The 16,447-nt window shown below is 35.4% G+C and overlaps 2 long non-coding RNA genes across 5 annotated transcripts; one reads left to right on the top strand and one right to left on the bottom strand.

Moving 5' to 3' along the window:
- The first annotated feature begins 364 nt into the window (after positions 1-364).
- On the top strand, positions 365-8,078 carry LOC127978785 (uncharacterized). Of its 2 annotated transcripts, none has more exons than XR_008158647.1 (7): positions 365-610; positions 5,804-6,015; positions 6,141-6,208; positions 6,893-6,997; positions 7,085-7,181; positions 7,315-7,379; positions 7,482-8,078. It is a non-coding gene; the product is annotated as an uncharacterized LOC127978785 (long non-coding RNA). The 2 variants fall into 2 exon arrangements; XR_008158646.1 differs by having other exon boundaries at positions 365-600; positions 7,482-8,077.
- A 2,210-nt stretch (positions 8,079-10,288) lies between these two features.
- LOC127978787 (uncharacterized) lies at positions 10,289-15,632 on the bottom strand. Of its 3 annotated transcripts, none has more exons than XR_008158650.1 (4): positions 15,126-15,632; positions 11,746-11,957; positions 11,537-11,620; positions 10,289-10,922 (listed from the first exon to the last, which is right to left on the bottom strand). It is a non-coding gene; the product is annotated as an uncharacterized LOC127978787 (long non-coding RNA). The 3 variants fall into 3 exon arrangements; XR_008158649.1 differs by having other exon boundaries at positions 15,136-15,632; XR_008158651.1 differs by having other exon boundaries at positions 11,553-11,620; positions 15,136-15,632.
- Between the last annotated feature and the right edge of the window lie 815 nt (positions 15,633-16,447).

Here is a 16,447-nt window from a genome sequence, read left to right as displayed (position 1 = left end):
AAATAATGGGAATGCTTAGCTTGGTTTAATAAGTGCGTGAGTTAAAATAAAATGTAAAATATATTTAATCAGCTTTGCAAATAATTCCTCATGTTTCTTTTTTGGATTAGCCGCTATAATTTCACATTCAGTTTAAATGCCTCAGTTTGTGGCTCATTAAAGTGTCATCATTTTTCTATAGTCAAATTATTTCTAACCCCCTGTGGTAAAATTAAATAATATTCCTTCACCGCAAACTGTCTTTCTGTGATAAATTATGAGTGATGCCGTCAATGCAGAACCTTCATGGAATAAGGATTTATAACTGGGACGTGGGATCAATATTAGCTTTCGTAGCGCTGACTGGAGAAAACTCTGGCTGACTGTGTTCAAACCAACCCGTTCTCATCAGTCTGCGTATAAATAACACGACTTTACACTTTCTATTTGCGTGTAATGCATACGCCAAATGCCATTTTTGCGTGCATATGATACGCCAATCCTTCCCATTAATTTCGGTGGAGAGCAGATGCGTCCAAATAACACGCATCATCTTCAGCGGCAGTGACGTCACCAGCGAGGCTCGTTCAGTTCACCTGATGCGCGTACACCTTCAAACAGGTAAGCAAGGGTAAATATATTTTTTCTTCTTCTTCTTTTTGTAATGATATCACGTGGTTAAGCGTATTGTTTTAATTATTTCAGTATTTCTGCATCACGTTAGACAGGGTCGTGTTTTTAAAGGGCAGTTTATGCTCAAATTATGGGTCAGTGGGCTGCTCAGCTAGCCTACCATTGTCATTAGCCTAAGCTAACCTGTACTGTTTATAGACCTGTTGCAGTTTTAAATAAATAATGATGTGACATATGGGTCTTCAGCTTTTAGACATGACTAATACAAGCACGACAAAGCACCCAAACCCAATATCGCGTGATAATCGTGATCGTGTAAAAAGTCCACACATTTAGCATATTTTTACAATACTAGCCTAACTTTTGCTTGACCACGTCATGTGTAGCCAATACACACACCGTAACTACAGCATATTTACCATGCTTCTCCTACTGTAACCGTAGTTTTACTCTGGACTTTGTAACAAACAATAACCACGACATTTACTATGGGCTTACCATAGTAACCATAGTTTTACTCTGGTATTTGTATTTACTAACACACAATAACCACGACATTTACTATGGGTTTACCATAGTAACCATAGTTTTACTCTGGTATTTGTATTTACCAACACACAGTAACCACGACATTTACTATGGGTTTACCATAGTAACCATAGTTTTACTCTGGTATTTGTATTTACCAACACACAGTAACCACGACATTTACTATGGGTTTACCATAGTAACCATAGTTTTACTCTGGTATTTGTAGTTACCAACACACAGTAACCACGACATTTACTATGGGTTTACCATAGTAACCATAGTTTTACTCTGGTATTTGTAGTTACCAACACACAGTAACCACGACATTTACTATGGGTTTACCATAGTAACCATAGTTTTACTCTGGTATTTGTAGTTACCAACACACAGTAACCACGACATTTACTATGGGTTTACCATAGTAACCATAGTTTTACTCTGGTATTTGTAGTTACTAACACACAATAACCACGACATTTACTATGGGTTTACCATAGTAACCATAGTTTTACTCTGGTATTTGTAGTTACCAACACACAGTAACCACGACATTTACTATGGGTTTACCATAGTAACCATAGTTTTACTCTGGTATTTGTAGTTACCAACACACAATAACCACGACATTTACTATGGGTTTACCATAGTAACCATAGTTTTACTCTGGTATTTGTATTTACTAACACACAATAACCACGACATTTACTATGGGTTTACCATAGTAACCATAGTTTTACTCTGGTATTTGTAGTTACTAACACACAATAACCACGGCATTTACTATGGGTTTACCATAGTAACCATAGTTTTACTCTGGTATTTGTAGTTACTAACACACAATAACCACGGCATTTACTATGGGTTTACCATAGTAACCATAGTTTTACTCTGGTATTTGTAGTTACTAACACACAGTAACCACGACATTTACTATGGGTTTACCATAGTAACCATAGTTTTACTCTGGTATTTGTATTTACCAACACACAATAACCACGACATTTACTATGGGCTTACCATAGTAACCATAGTTTTACTCTGGTATTTGTAGTTACTAACACACAGTAACCACGACATTTACTATGGGTTTACCATAGTAACCATAGTTTTACTCTGGTATTTGTAGTTACTAACACACAATAACCACGACATTTACTATGGGTTTACCATAGTAACCATAGTTTTACTCTGGTATTTGTAGTTACTAACACACAGTAACCACGACATTTACTATGGGTTTACCATAGTAACCATAGTTTTACTCTGGTATTTGTAGTTACTAACACACAATAACCACGACATTTACTATGGGTTTACCATAGTAACCATAGTTTTACTCTGGTATTTGTAGTTACTAACACACAGTAACCACGACATTTACTATGGGTTTACCATAGTAACCATAGTTTTACTCTGGTATTTGTAGTTACTAACACACAATAACCACGACATTTACTATGGGTTTACCATAGTAACCATAGTTTTACTCTGGTATTTGTATTTACCAACACACAATAACCACGACATTTACTATGGGTTTACCATAGTAACCATAGTTTTACTCTGGTATTTGTAGTTACTAACACACAGTAACCACGACATTTACTATGGGTTTACCATAGTAACCATAGTTTTACTCTGGTATTTGTAGTTACCAACACACAATAACCACGACATTTACTATGGGTTTACCATAGTAACCATAGTTTTACTCTGGTATTTGTATTTACTAACACACAATAACCACGACATTTACTATGGGTTTACCATAGTAACCATAGTTTTACTCTGGTATTTGTAGTTACTAACACACAATAACCACGACATTTACTATGGGTTTACCATAGTAACCATAGTTTTACTCTGGTATTTGTAGTTACCAACACACAGTAACCACGACATTTACTATGGGTTTACCATAGTAACCATAGTTTTACTCTGGTATTTGTAGTTACCAACACACAATAACCACGACATTTACTATGGGTTTACCATAGTAACCATAGTTTTACTCTGGTATTTGTATTTACCAACACACAGTAACCACGACATTTACTATGGGTTTACCATAGTAACCATAGTTTTACTCTGGTATTTTTATTTACCAACACACAATAACCACGACATTTACTATGGGTTTACCATAGTAACCATAGTTTTACTCTGGTATTTGTAGTTACTAACACACAATAACCACGACATTTACTATGGGTTTACCATAGTAACCATAGTTTTACTCTGGTATTTGTATTTACCAACACACAGTAACCACGACATTTACTATGGGTTTACCATAGTAACCATAGTTTTACTCTGGTATTTGTATTTACTAACACACAATAACCACGACATTTACTATGGGTTTACCATAGTAACCATAGTTTTACTCTGGTATTTGTAGTTACCAACACACAGTAACCACGACATTTACTATGGGTTTACCATAGTAACCATAGTTTTACTCTGGTATTTGTATTTACTAACACACAATAACCACGACATTTACTATGGGTTTACCATAGTAACCATAGTTTTACTCTGGTATTTGTAGTTACCAACACACAGTAACCACGACATTTACTATGGGTTTACCATAGTAACCATAGTTTTACTCTGGTATTTGTAGTTACCAACACACAGTAACCACGACATTTACTATGGGTTTACCATAGTAACCATAGTTTTACTCTGGTATTTGTAGTTACCAACACACAGTAACCACGACATTTACTATGGGTTTACCATAGTAACCATAGTTTTACTCTGGTATTTGTAGTTACCAACACACAGTAACCACGACATTTACTATGGGTTTACCATAGTAACCATGGTTTTACTCTGGTATTTGTAGTTACCAACACACAATAACCACGACATTTACTATGGGTTTACCATAGTAACCATGGTTTTACTCTGGTATTTGTAGTTACTAACACACAATAACCACGACATTTACTATGGGTTTACCATAGTAACCATAGTTTTACTCTGGTATTTGTATTTACCAACACACAGTAACCACGACATTTACTATGGGTTTACCATAGTAACCATAGTTTTACTCTGGTATTTGTAGTTACCAACACACAGTAACCACGACATTTACTATGGGTTTACCATAGTAACCATAGTTTTACTCTGGTATTTGTAGTTACCAACACACAGTAACCACGACATTTACTATGGGTTTACCATAGTAACCATAGTTTTACTCTGGTATTTGTATTTACCAACACACAGTAACCACGACATTTACTATGGGTTTACCATAGTAACCATAGTTTTACTCTGGTATTTGTAGTTACTAACACACAATAACCACGACATTTACTATGGGTTTACCATAGTAACCATAGTTTTACTCTGGTATTTGTATTTACCAACACACAGTAACCACGACATTTACTATGGGTTTACCATAGTAACCATAGTTTTACTCTGGTATTTGTAGTTACCAACACACAGTAACCACGACATTTACTATGGGTTTACCATAGTAACCATAGTTTTACTCTGGTATTTGTAGTTACCAACACACAGTAACCACGACATTTACTATGGGTTTACCATAGTAACCATAGTTTTACTCTGGTATTTGTAGTTACCAACACACAGTAACCACGACATTTACTATGGGTTTACCATAGTAACCATAGTTTTACTCTGGTATTTTTATTTACCAACACACAATAACCACGACATTTACTATGGGTTTACCATAGTAACCATAGTTTTACTCTGGTATTTGTAGTTACCAACACACAGTAACCACGACATTTACTATGGGTTTACCATAGTAACCATAGTTTTACTCTGGTATTTGTAGTTACCAACACACAGTAACCACGACATTTACTATGGGTTTACCATAGTAACCATAGTTTTACTCTGGTATTTGTAGTTACCAACACACAGTAACCACGACATTTACTATGGGTTTACCATAGTAACCATAGTTTTACTCTGGTATTTTTATTTACCAACACACAGTAACCACGACATTTACTATGGGTTTACCATAGTAACCATAGTTTTACTCTGGTATTTGTAGTTACCAACACACAATAACCACGACATTTACTATGGGTTTACCATAGTAACCATAGTTTTACTCTGGTATTTGTAGTTACCAACACACAGTAACCACGACATTTACTATGGGTTTACCATAGTAACCATAGTTTTACTCTGGTATTTGTATTTACCAACACACAGTAACCACGACATTTACTATGGGTTTACCATAGTAACCATAGTTTTACTCTGGTATTTGTATTTACTAACACACAGTAACCACGACATTTACTATGGGTTTACCATAGTAACCATAGTTTTACTCTGGTATTTGTATTTACTAACACACAATAACCACGACATTTACTATGGGTTTACCATAGTAACCATAGTTTTACTCTGGTATTTGTAGTTACTAACACACAATAACCACGACATTTACTATGGGTTTACCATAGTAACCATAGTTTTACTCTGGTATTTGTAGTTACTAACACACAATAACCACAACACTTACCAGGATTTTACCACAGTAACTGTGTTTTTACTCTACACTATTTGTAAAGCACAGTAACCACTAAGTTTGCCATGCCTTTAATATCTTTTTGTGATGTAATTGTAATTCAGTGTTTTTTCTGTCTTTCAGTTACGTCGGATTACATACTCCACAACAACCTGTAATCCAGCAGATCTTTAAAGAAGCCATCTCTTGTAAAATCTCTCTCTCTCTCTCTCTCTCTCTCTCTCTCTCGCTCTGCTAGAATTAACAGGGAACTTCAACTCCACGCTCCCAATGCTGATATTGAAGAAGCTGTCAAGGGGGCTGAACAAGTCCTTCAAAGGATCAACCCTTCACAGGTAATGTTGAAGACTCTTAGTTATAACTGATTTGCTTTAATGAACGCATCCTTATATTATGTGTTAATCAAATATTTTGGTCACAGATCATTTTATCACACTGTCTCAACATGTTTATATTTCAGGAAGGCCTGTCATGAGATTTGAATTTGACCATCTTGTGCATTTATGAAGAAGACCAAAAGCTGCAAAGGTAAACACTTCCAATGGTACGTCAGATACATTTTTCTCAGCATTTGATGTTTCTTAAATTTTGGTTCACTTAGCCCATCAGGAAGAACACTCAACAAAGAGCATGTTGTAGTAGTAATAATTCATCCAATAATCATATTATATTGCACAAGCGTACTTGTACAAAATTCTACAACTTTTACTCCTACTGCTGTTATTGGCCATTACCACAGCTCCCATCAGATTGTGCCCATTGTAAGAGTGTTTATATCATGAAGTTTAAATGAAGTCCATTGTATTCTTTATTAATCTTTACAAATTGGTGCCGCCTCTTCCTGTTTCAACAGTACATGATATCTGTCCACACCTCATAGTCTGCCTTTCTTTCTATGGTGATGTTACTGAACACATCTGTCTTAGAAGCAAGAGAATGGAAATCCTAGTTTAACTTTTCAAGTGCTACAAATCAGATCTTCGATGAATTTGGGCAATCAGATCACTTAAAGTTGTTCACACAAAGACCAATAACTATAATGAGAAGTATTTTAGCGTCCACACCAACAGACAGTACTGTTCTCTTAAATCTCTTAAATGTTCCCCTCATTCTGTTAAATTTATACACAAAATTCTGCCTTTCTCTGCCTTTTTCACTTCATCTTCATGCTGTACTCCCTCACTCACACATTCTTTTATGCTCTGTTGTAAGGCAGAAACTGAGAGTTTGCATGATGGCATTTTCTCAGACGCTGAATCTGATGTGTACAGATGAACTCAGGAGTCTACTAGAGTTGCCAAGGAACTTGTGCTTGAAGTATATAATTATATCTGCTTTATTTATATTTTTAAACAACAATAATGATTAAACATGGGGGTCAATAAATATTTTCTTGTTTTACAGCTGAAGACCAGAAACGCAAAGAAAATCAGTCAAACCAGTCCTAAAGAAATGAGGAATGAACATGGACTTCTTGTGCCCCAAAAGAAAAGACAGAAAGGTGAAAAGTTTCACATTTCAATTTGTATGTCTGACTTCAATATAGTTATGTGTGGTACAACATTGATGTTGATCTCTCAAAAGACTTTTCAAGTCCGCAGTTATAGTTTTTAACATATACATCTTTTTTATAGCTCCTAAAATGAGCAAATAAGCTGTGCATCATCTCTGTGATTTGGGAAGGAAATGACTGAATATGGTGAGTACTGACACCTGCAACTGTATTCACCAACACTATTACTCTAGAATGGTTATTGCTGTTATTGCTGACTTATTGTTTTGTCTGTTTGTTTGAATTAAGATGAAGCCAGTTGATGAAGATATCAATTGAATGGCCACCAAGTGCATCACTGCTACCTGAACCCATCAGTTATCTTCTGTGAAGACTGCATTCACAAACCGCTCTACTGCGACAGCTCAGATGTTAGCCACCCGAGCCATGGATTGCTCTCACTGTTACCATCAGGCATGCGTTATCACAGAACCTACACCAGCAGACAGTGAGACAAGTTCCTTTCACAGGCAATCAGACTGAACTGAACTCATACCAGTAAAACCATACACACCCCACCAACCTCATATGCCCTGCACTCTTATCAGTTATGCTGACTGGACTCAATATTATTATGCACCCTGACATTCTGTTTGCACTAATTCATACTGTGCTGCACTGCAGACATGTATGTGTACTGTGATTATTATTGTTTTCAATTCATGCTCTCTGTATAGCATAATTTTTAACATATATTGTTCTCTACCTGAATTGAGTCCCTTATATATGTGTGTTTCATATATATATTCAGAATTTGTATTTCATATATATTCATGAATTAATTCATTTGTCATCCATACTGTCCCGCTGCAGTCTGCACCCAAGACTTTCATCACCTGTATACTTGTGTTCATTGTATTGTGACAATAAAGACATTTGATTTAAATTGGTTACATGTCTTTTGTTCATCAGTTGTGCTGTAGGGTGCTGCATAACAACTGCAAAAAAAAAATTTATGACATGGAAGATTATGATATGTCCAGGACATGGACAAGCAAGAAGAGGAAGAAAAGCAAGAGAGCTCTAAAAACTTGATGTGATTCTTTGGGGCTCAAGACATTTCACCATGCATGCATTTGCATGGCTTCATCTGATTAGAAAAACATGGTTTTAACATAACCCATTTTTAATATTGTTAAAAATTGTATATCATTTGTCTTAATACACTACTTTAGTTGTCTTTATGTTGTATCCTTCAGTAAAGTACTGCACATGGTGTTGGATAATAAAGTAGGGTGAATATTCTATATTAAGAATGGTGTTTGGTAAATACACCATTTAATTTTGTAAACAATAGATAAATGTGTTTTAATTAAGAAATGAACATTTGGTTACATTAAAGACATTCAGTTAGATGAAGGGCAGGCTGAAAGCTGCATTAGAAGATACTGCATGGACTATAATGCTGCAGGAATTTCATGCACAACTGAAGGTGATGGACAAGGGAAAGATCAACATGAATCCAGTACTGTATAATAAGCAAGATGAGCATGCACATTACTGATGTTTAGTACCCGAGGAGGACAAATATGAGGAGTATTTTACACAGAGACACAAATTAGCTCTTAATATTATGATTCTTTGCATTGCATGAATTGTATGGCTTTGCACTATAAACTACACACTCTCTGTACCTTGTCTTACTGAATGACACATTGACACTGTGAAAGTACAATGAAGTGTCACAGTATGTATTGGTTGTTTAAATTGGTGTCTTTGTTTACTTTCAATACTGTATCCTTGCACCTGATGTAATTCAATATTTGGAGCCTATTCCAAATAGGCACTGATGTATATTTTTATGGTTCTATTCTTATTCTAAGATAAACATGACTTACAACTTACATATTGGCAATTTGTTGAAAAGAAAAACTTAAAAATTATGACTCAGCACAGTCTGTTGTCCATGATGAGAAAAGGTATGTGTATGTTTTACTGCCCTTCCATCTTCAAGGGCCCAGTAGAGTCCCCTAGAAGAGCAAAAAAATGTAAATTTCAAATGGCTGTAAATCAAAGTCTGATTATAGTGTCAAAGAAAAAATTGGCAGGACAACTACTTATGCTATGCTAATTAAATAATGTTGGACAGAGTTTTCAAACATATATGGAAAGGTGGTATAAAGGTGTTTAAAAAAGTGCACTTAGTAAAATATCGAATTTCAGCCTGCCTCTTTAATATGTCATTAATGTTTACACAATGAACATGTTTAGATGACCCTTTGTTAAAAAAGATTGCATTTTCCCATTTTTTTAATTATTAAACATTTTAAACTACATTACCCATAAGCCTCTGCCATTCTATCGTTTGAACGCGAGTAATATTAGCGCTGGTATTTGGAGTTTATTGGAGTTGTGCTTAGGGTTAGGGTTACGATTTCGGTAAAGAGGTAATTTCTCACGACATAGCAACACTGCATTGTTAACTGAAGGTGTTACTGACGTAATAATTACAGTCAAACGGACTTTGCAACATTAAGCGGTTTATAATTTGGGTTAAAAGATAGTCCAATCACAACGAGTTCTGCGAGAGCCAAGGGAACGTCAAAGCCAATGGCAACCCAGTTGAGCAGAGGCGTCACACTAACTTGTACATATATGGTCATTTATGCCGGGAGCTTCCGGGTTCCTGTAGTGAATGGACAGAAGCTGCAGTTACCCTGATGCAGCAAGAAATACGTTGATTAAAGGGGTTTTTTTGTTTTGTGTTTTAACGAAGGTATAATGATTCCCATTGTATTGAATAGGCTACATTGTTTACACTAATATTAGTGTACAGTACTTAAACTCAAAAGTTTGCATATACTGTGTGAAAAATAAATGTCAAAATGTTTCATTTGCTTAAAAAAAACACCTCTGAAGATTATTTAAACACAATATTTTTCTACTACTCAATTTTCCTTCTGTAATATTTACAATGTATTTATAGTGTATTAAAGGTAAACAATTTATCACATCTACTTTTCATGGAAATGGACCCTAAAAACTTGCCATTCTTAGATCCACCAGTTGAACTATAGGAATAGAAAACAAACAAACATCATGACATCAATCACTCATTGTCTAGTCATTTTACAGTGTTTATTGATATGTCAAACTTTTCGCAGATAAACATAGTGCCCAGAACAGTCTCTCTCCAGTTTATTCCACTATGAAAAAAAAAAGAAAAGTTGATAAAAAAAAATGCATAGAGGTAACTAAGTGAAAACAAACAAACAAAATTGCAACAGAAACTCCCTTCAAAAAACATAAGTTTAATATTCATTTATAATTTATAATAATCCTGACAAAAGATGCCAAAGAATAATCAAGGCTACAGTTGAAAATATATTGTTTTCTTCCCTTTATCAACCAAATTAAGAACAATGCTCCAATATTTTACAATTATCACCTTTAAAAACATATATCCTGTAATCATTGTTTGCTTCTATTGTGAATAAATGCAAAACAAATAAATGGTTAATAATAATAATTATTATTATGTGTATATATATATACAGGAGAGCTTATAGTAGAGATTGGAGTGATGAATGTAGAGCAAAAATGAATACAAGCAGAAATGCTAAGACTGGAGGTTGGCAGTAAAGGACTGAGAGCAGATGTGTCACACAAGAGAGGAAGATCTGGAAGCTTTTGAATGGGCTGATATTGTGAAGAGCTGATGAAGAATGATTAAGTAATCTGTGAGAAATCCTGCAAGAAGAAACAAAGATAATTTATCACATTATGAACAACAAAAACACTGACAACAACAAATGGCAGAATAATTGTACAGTATTGTCTGTTGGTGTGGACGCTAAAATACTTCTCATTATAGTTATTGGTCTTTGTGTGAACAACTTTAAGTGATCTGATTGCCCAAATTCATTGAAGATCTGATTTGTAGCACTTGAAAAGTTAAACTAGGATTTCCATTCTCTTGCTTCTAAGACAGATGTGTTCAGTAACATCACCATAGAAAGAAAGGCAGACTATGAGGTGTGGACAGATATCATGTACTGTTGAAACAGGAAGAGGCGGCACCAATTTGTAAAGATTAATAAAGAATACAATGGACTTCATTTAAACTTCATGATATAAACACTCTTACAATGGGCACAATCTGATGGGAGCTGTGGTAATGGCCAATAACAGCAGTAGGAGTAAAAGTTGTAGAATTTTGTACAAGTACGCTTGTGCAATATAATATGATTATTGGATGAATTATTACTACTACAACATGCTCTTTGTTGAGTGTTCTTCCTGATGGGCTAAGTGAACCAAAATTTAAGAAACATCAAATGCTGAGAAAAATGTATCTGACGTACCATTGGAAGTGTTTACCTTTGCAGCTTTTGGTCTTCTTCATAAATGCACAAGATGGTCAAATTCAAATCTCATGACAGGCCTTCCTGAAATATAAACATGTTGAGACAGTGTGATAAAATGATCTGTGACCAAAATATTTGATTAACACATAATATAAGGATGCGTTCATTAAAGCAAATCAGTTATAACTAAGAGTCTTCAACATTACCTGTGAAGGGTTGATCCTTTGAAGGACTTGTTCAGCCCCCTTGACAGCTTCTTCAATATCAGCATTGGGAGCGTGGAGTTGAAGTTCCCTGTTAATTCTAGCAGAGCGAGAGAGAGAGAGAGAGAGAGAGAGAGAGAGAGATTTTACAAGAGATGGCTTCTTTAAAGATCTGCTGGATTACAGGTTGTTGTGGAGTATGTAATCCGACGTAACTGAAAGACAGAAAAAACACTGAATTACAATTACATCACAAAAAGATATTAAAGGCATGGCAAACTTAGTGGTTACTGTGCTTTACAAATAGTGTAGAGTAAAAACACAGTTACTGTGGTAAAATCCTGGTAAGTGTTGTGGTTATTGTGTGTTAGTAACTACAAATACCAGAGTAAAACTATGGTTACTATGGTAAACCCATAGTAAATGTCGTGGTTATTGTGTGTTAGTAAATACAAATACCAGAGTAAAACTATGGTTACTATGGTAAACCCATAGTAAATGTCGTGGTTACTGTGTGTTGGTAAATACAAATACCAGAGTAAAACTATGGTTACTATGGTAAACCCATAGTAAATGTCGTGGTTACTGTGTGTTGGTAAATACAAATACCAGAGTAAAACTATGGTTACTATGGTAAACCCATAGTAAATGTCGTGGTTATTGTGTGTTGGTAACTACAAATACCAGAGTAAAACTATGGTTACTATGGTAAACCCATAGTAAATGTCGTGGTTATTGTGTGTTAGTAAATACAAATACCAGAGTAAAACTATGGTTACTATGGTAAACCCATAGTAAATGTCGTGGTTACTGTGTGTTGGTAACTACAAATACCAGAGTAAAACTATGGTTACTATGGTAAACCCATAGTAAATGTCGTGGTTACTGTGTGTTGGTAACTACAAATACCAGAGTAAAACTATGGTTACTATGGTAAACCCATAGTAAATGTCGTGGTTACTGTGTGTTGGTAACTACAAATACCAGAGTAAAACCATGGTTACTATGGTAAACCCATAGTAAATGTCGTGGTTACTGTGTGTTGGTAAATACAAATACCAGAGTAAAACTATGGTTACTATGGTAAACCCATAGTAAATGTCGTGGTTACTGTGTGTTGGTAAATACAAATACCAGAGTAAAACTATGGTTACTATGGTAAACCCATAGTAAATGTCGTGGTTACTGTGTGTTAGTAAATACAAATACCAGAGTAAAACTATGGTTACTATGGTAAACCCATAGTAAATGTCGTGGTTACTGTGTGTTGGTAACTACAAATACCAGAGTAAAACTATGGTTACTATGGTAAACCCATAGTAAATGTCGTGGTTATTGTGTGTTAGTAAATACAAATACCAGAGTAAAACTATGGTTACTATGGTAAACCCATAGTAAATGTCGTGGTTACTGTGTGTTGGTAACTACAAATACCAGAGTAAAACTATGGTTACTATGGTAAACCCATAGTAAATGTCGTGGTTATTGTGTGTTGGTAAATAAAAATACCAGAGTAAAACTATGGTTACTATGGTAAACCCATAGTAAATGTCGTGGTTATTGTGTGTTAGTAAATAAAAATACCAGAGTAAAACTATGGTTACTATGGTAAACCCATAGTAAATGTCGTGGTTACTGTGTGTTGTTAACTACAAATACCAGAGTAAAACTATGGTTACTATGGTAAACCCATAGTAAATGTCGTGGTTATTGTGTGTTAGTAACTACAAATACCAGAGTAAAACTATGGTTACTATGGTAAACCCATAGTAAATGTCGTGGTTACTGTGTGTTGGTAACTACAAATACCAGAGTAAAACTATGGTTACTATGGTAAACCCATAGTAAATGTCGTGGTTATTGTGTGTTAGTAACTACAAATACCAGAGTAAAACTATGGTTACTATGGTAAACCCATAGTAAATGTCGTGGTTATTGTGTGTTAGTAACTACAAATACCAGAGTAAAACTATGGTTACTATGGTAAACCCATAGTAAATGTCGTGGTTACTGTGTGTTGGTAACTACAAATACCAGAGTAAAACTATGGTTACTATGGTAAACCCATAGTAAATGTCGTGGTTACTGTGTGTTGGTAAATAAAAATACCAGAGTAAAACTATGGTTACTATGGTAAACCCATAGTAAATGTCGTGGTTATTGTGTGTTAGTAAATACAAATACCAGAGTAAAACTATGGTTACTATGGTAAACCCATAGTAAATGTCGTGGTTATTGTGTGTTAGTAACTACAAATACCAGAGTAAAACTATGGTTACTATGGTAAACCCATAGTAAATGTCGTGGTTACTGTGTGTTGGTAACTACAAATACCAGAGTAAAACTATGGTTACTATGGTAAACCCATAGTAAATGTCGTGGTTATTGTGTGTTAGTAACTACAAATACCAGAGTAAAACTATGGTTACTATGGTAAGCCCATAGTAAATGTCGTGGTTACTGTGTGTTGGTAACTACAAATACCAGAGTAAAACTATGGTTACTATGGTAAACCCATAGTAAATGTCGTGGTTACTGTGTGTTGGTAACTACAAATACCAGAGTAAAACTATGGTTACTATGGTAAACCCATAGTAAATGTCGTGGTTACTGTGTGTTGGTAACTACAAATACCAGAGTAAAACTATGGTTACTATGGTAAACCCATAGTAAATGTCGTGGTTACTGTGTGTTGGTAAATACAAATACCAGAGTAAAACTATGGTTACTATGGTAAACCCATAGTAAATGTCGTGGTTACTGTGTGTTGGTAAATACAAATACCAGAGTAAAACTATGGTTACTATGGTAAACCCATAGTAAATGTCGTGGTTATTGTGTGTTAGTAAATACAAATACCAGAGTAAAACTATGGTTACTATGGTAAGCCCATAGTAAATGTCGTGGTTATTGTTTGTTACAAAGTCCAGAGTAAAACTACGGTTACAGTAGGAGAAGCATGGTAAATATGCTGTAGTTACGGTGTGTGTATTGGCTACACATGACGTGGTCAAGCAAAAGTTAGGCTAGTATTGTAAAAATATGCTAAATGTGTGGACTTTTTACACGATCACGATTATCACGCGATATTGGGTTTGGGTGCTTTGTCGTGCTTGTATTAGTCATGTCTAAAAGCTGAAGACCCATATGTCACATCATTATTTATTTAAAACTGCAACAGGTCTATAAACAGTACAGGTTAGCTTAGGCTAATGACAATGGTAGGCTAGCTGAGCAGCCCACTGACCCATAATTTGAGCATAAACTGCCCTTTAAAAACACGACCCTGTCTAACGTGATGCAGAAATACTGAAATAATTAAAACAATACGCTTAACCACGTGATATCATTACAAAAAGAAGAAGAAGAAAAAATATATTTACCCTTGCTTACCTGTTTGAAGGTGTACGCGCATCAGGTGAACTGAACGAGCCTCGCTGGTGACGTCACTGCCGCTGAAGATGATGCGTGTTATTTGGACGCATCTGCTCTCCACCGAAATTAATGGGAAGGATTGGCGTATCATATGCACGCAAAAATGGCATTTGGCGTATGCATTACACGCAAATAGAAAGTGTAAAGTCGTGTTATTTATACGCAGACTGATGAGAACGGGTTGGTTCAAACTCCTGGCAGAGGCTCAGATGGAGGTGCAGCATTGCGAGTCGTTGTGTTGACAGCTCCCGGTTCGAAACGAGCTTGTACTTGTGTTTCATTTATCATGCGCTCCTCAGTTGTTGTTTTGCGTTTGCGAATCGTTACATCTGTCACAGATTTCAGCATGACTCCTGAAGCTTGTCGCAGTTTCTTGATGTTCTGCCCGAAGAGCGTTTTTTATTAGATCTCGCGCCTGTGCTCGGTTTCACTTCATGTCTGAGTGTCTCTCTTGGCCTGACATCACTGCGCCAGACGGAGCCAGAGAGGGTCATTTGCTGTCATCTCATTCCTCTAAACACTGCCGCCCTGAAATCAGTCAAACTATGAAAGAGATTTCATGTCAGTGGGGCGATGCTACACAATCTCCAAATGTACTCAGTTTTGATAAACATTTTGTGTATTAGAGATCACTGGGGTTAGTTTTGACATGGAGAAGTTGTCACAAGGACTGCATCTCAGTAACTGTGAGATTTAGAGTCAATAGTCCGACTAAACAAATTCATGTTTCCTAGCATTGGGTTTGTACGTCGGTTTCAAAATGGTTTATATAAATATTACATTTTTGTCATCATTTATTCGTGTCATTTCAAACCTTTATGACTTTCTTTCTTCTTTGTAAGATACTGTAAGATGATGTTATGTAGGCTGTTTTACCTGCTTTTGTCCATTTTGTCCTTCAATGGGATCTTAAACAGCAACATGATGGGGGCCCATTGATTGTCATTGTAACCATTTATTTTTTATATAAAGCATCATACAGGTATTAAATGAATACAAAATACAATTCATTATAAGTACGAAGCATAAATATAGACTTTGTGTTTCTGGGCCCATCCTCAACCAAAAATTTTTTTTTTTTTTAAAGTTAGACTGATCAACTAACAAACTATAGTGACTTAGAGGGACTTTATCATAGCACAAACACAGCTAAAAAGAAAGAAAGAAAGAAAGAAAGAAAGAAAGAAAGAAAGAAAGAAAGAAAGAAAGAAAGAAAGAAAGAAAAAGAAAGAACAAGAAATAATTTTCTTGTTTATTTTGTTTATCCAGT

This window comes from Carassius gibelio, chromosome B19 (assembly GCF_023724105.1).
Source record: "Carassius gibelio isolate Cgi1373 ecotype wild population from Czech Republic chromosome B19, carGib1.2-hapl.c, whole genome shotgun sequence".
NCBI lineage: Eukaryota > Metazoa > Chordata > Actinopteri > Cypriniformes > Cyprinidae > Carassius > Carassius gibelio.
The sequence above is the reverse complement of the archived record's forward strand: the minus strand, read 5'-3'. Positions and strand labels throughout refer to the sequence as shown.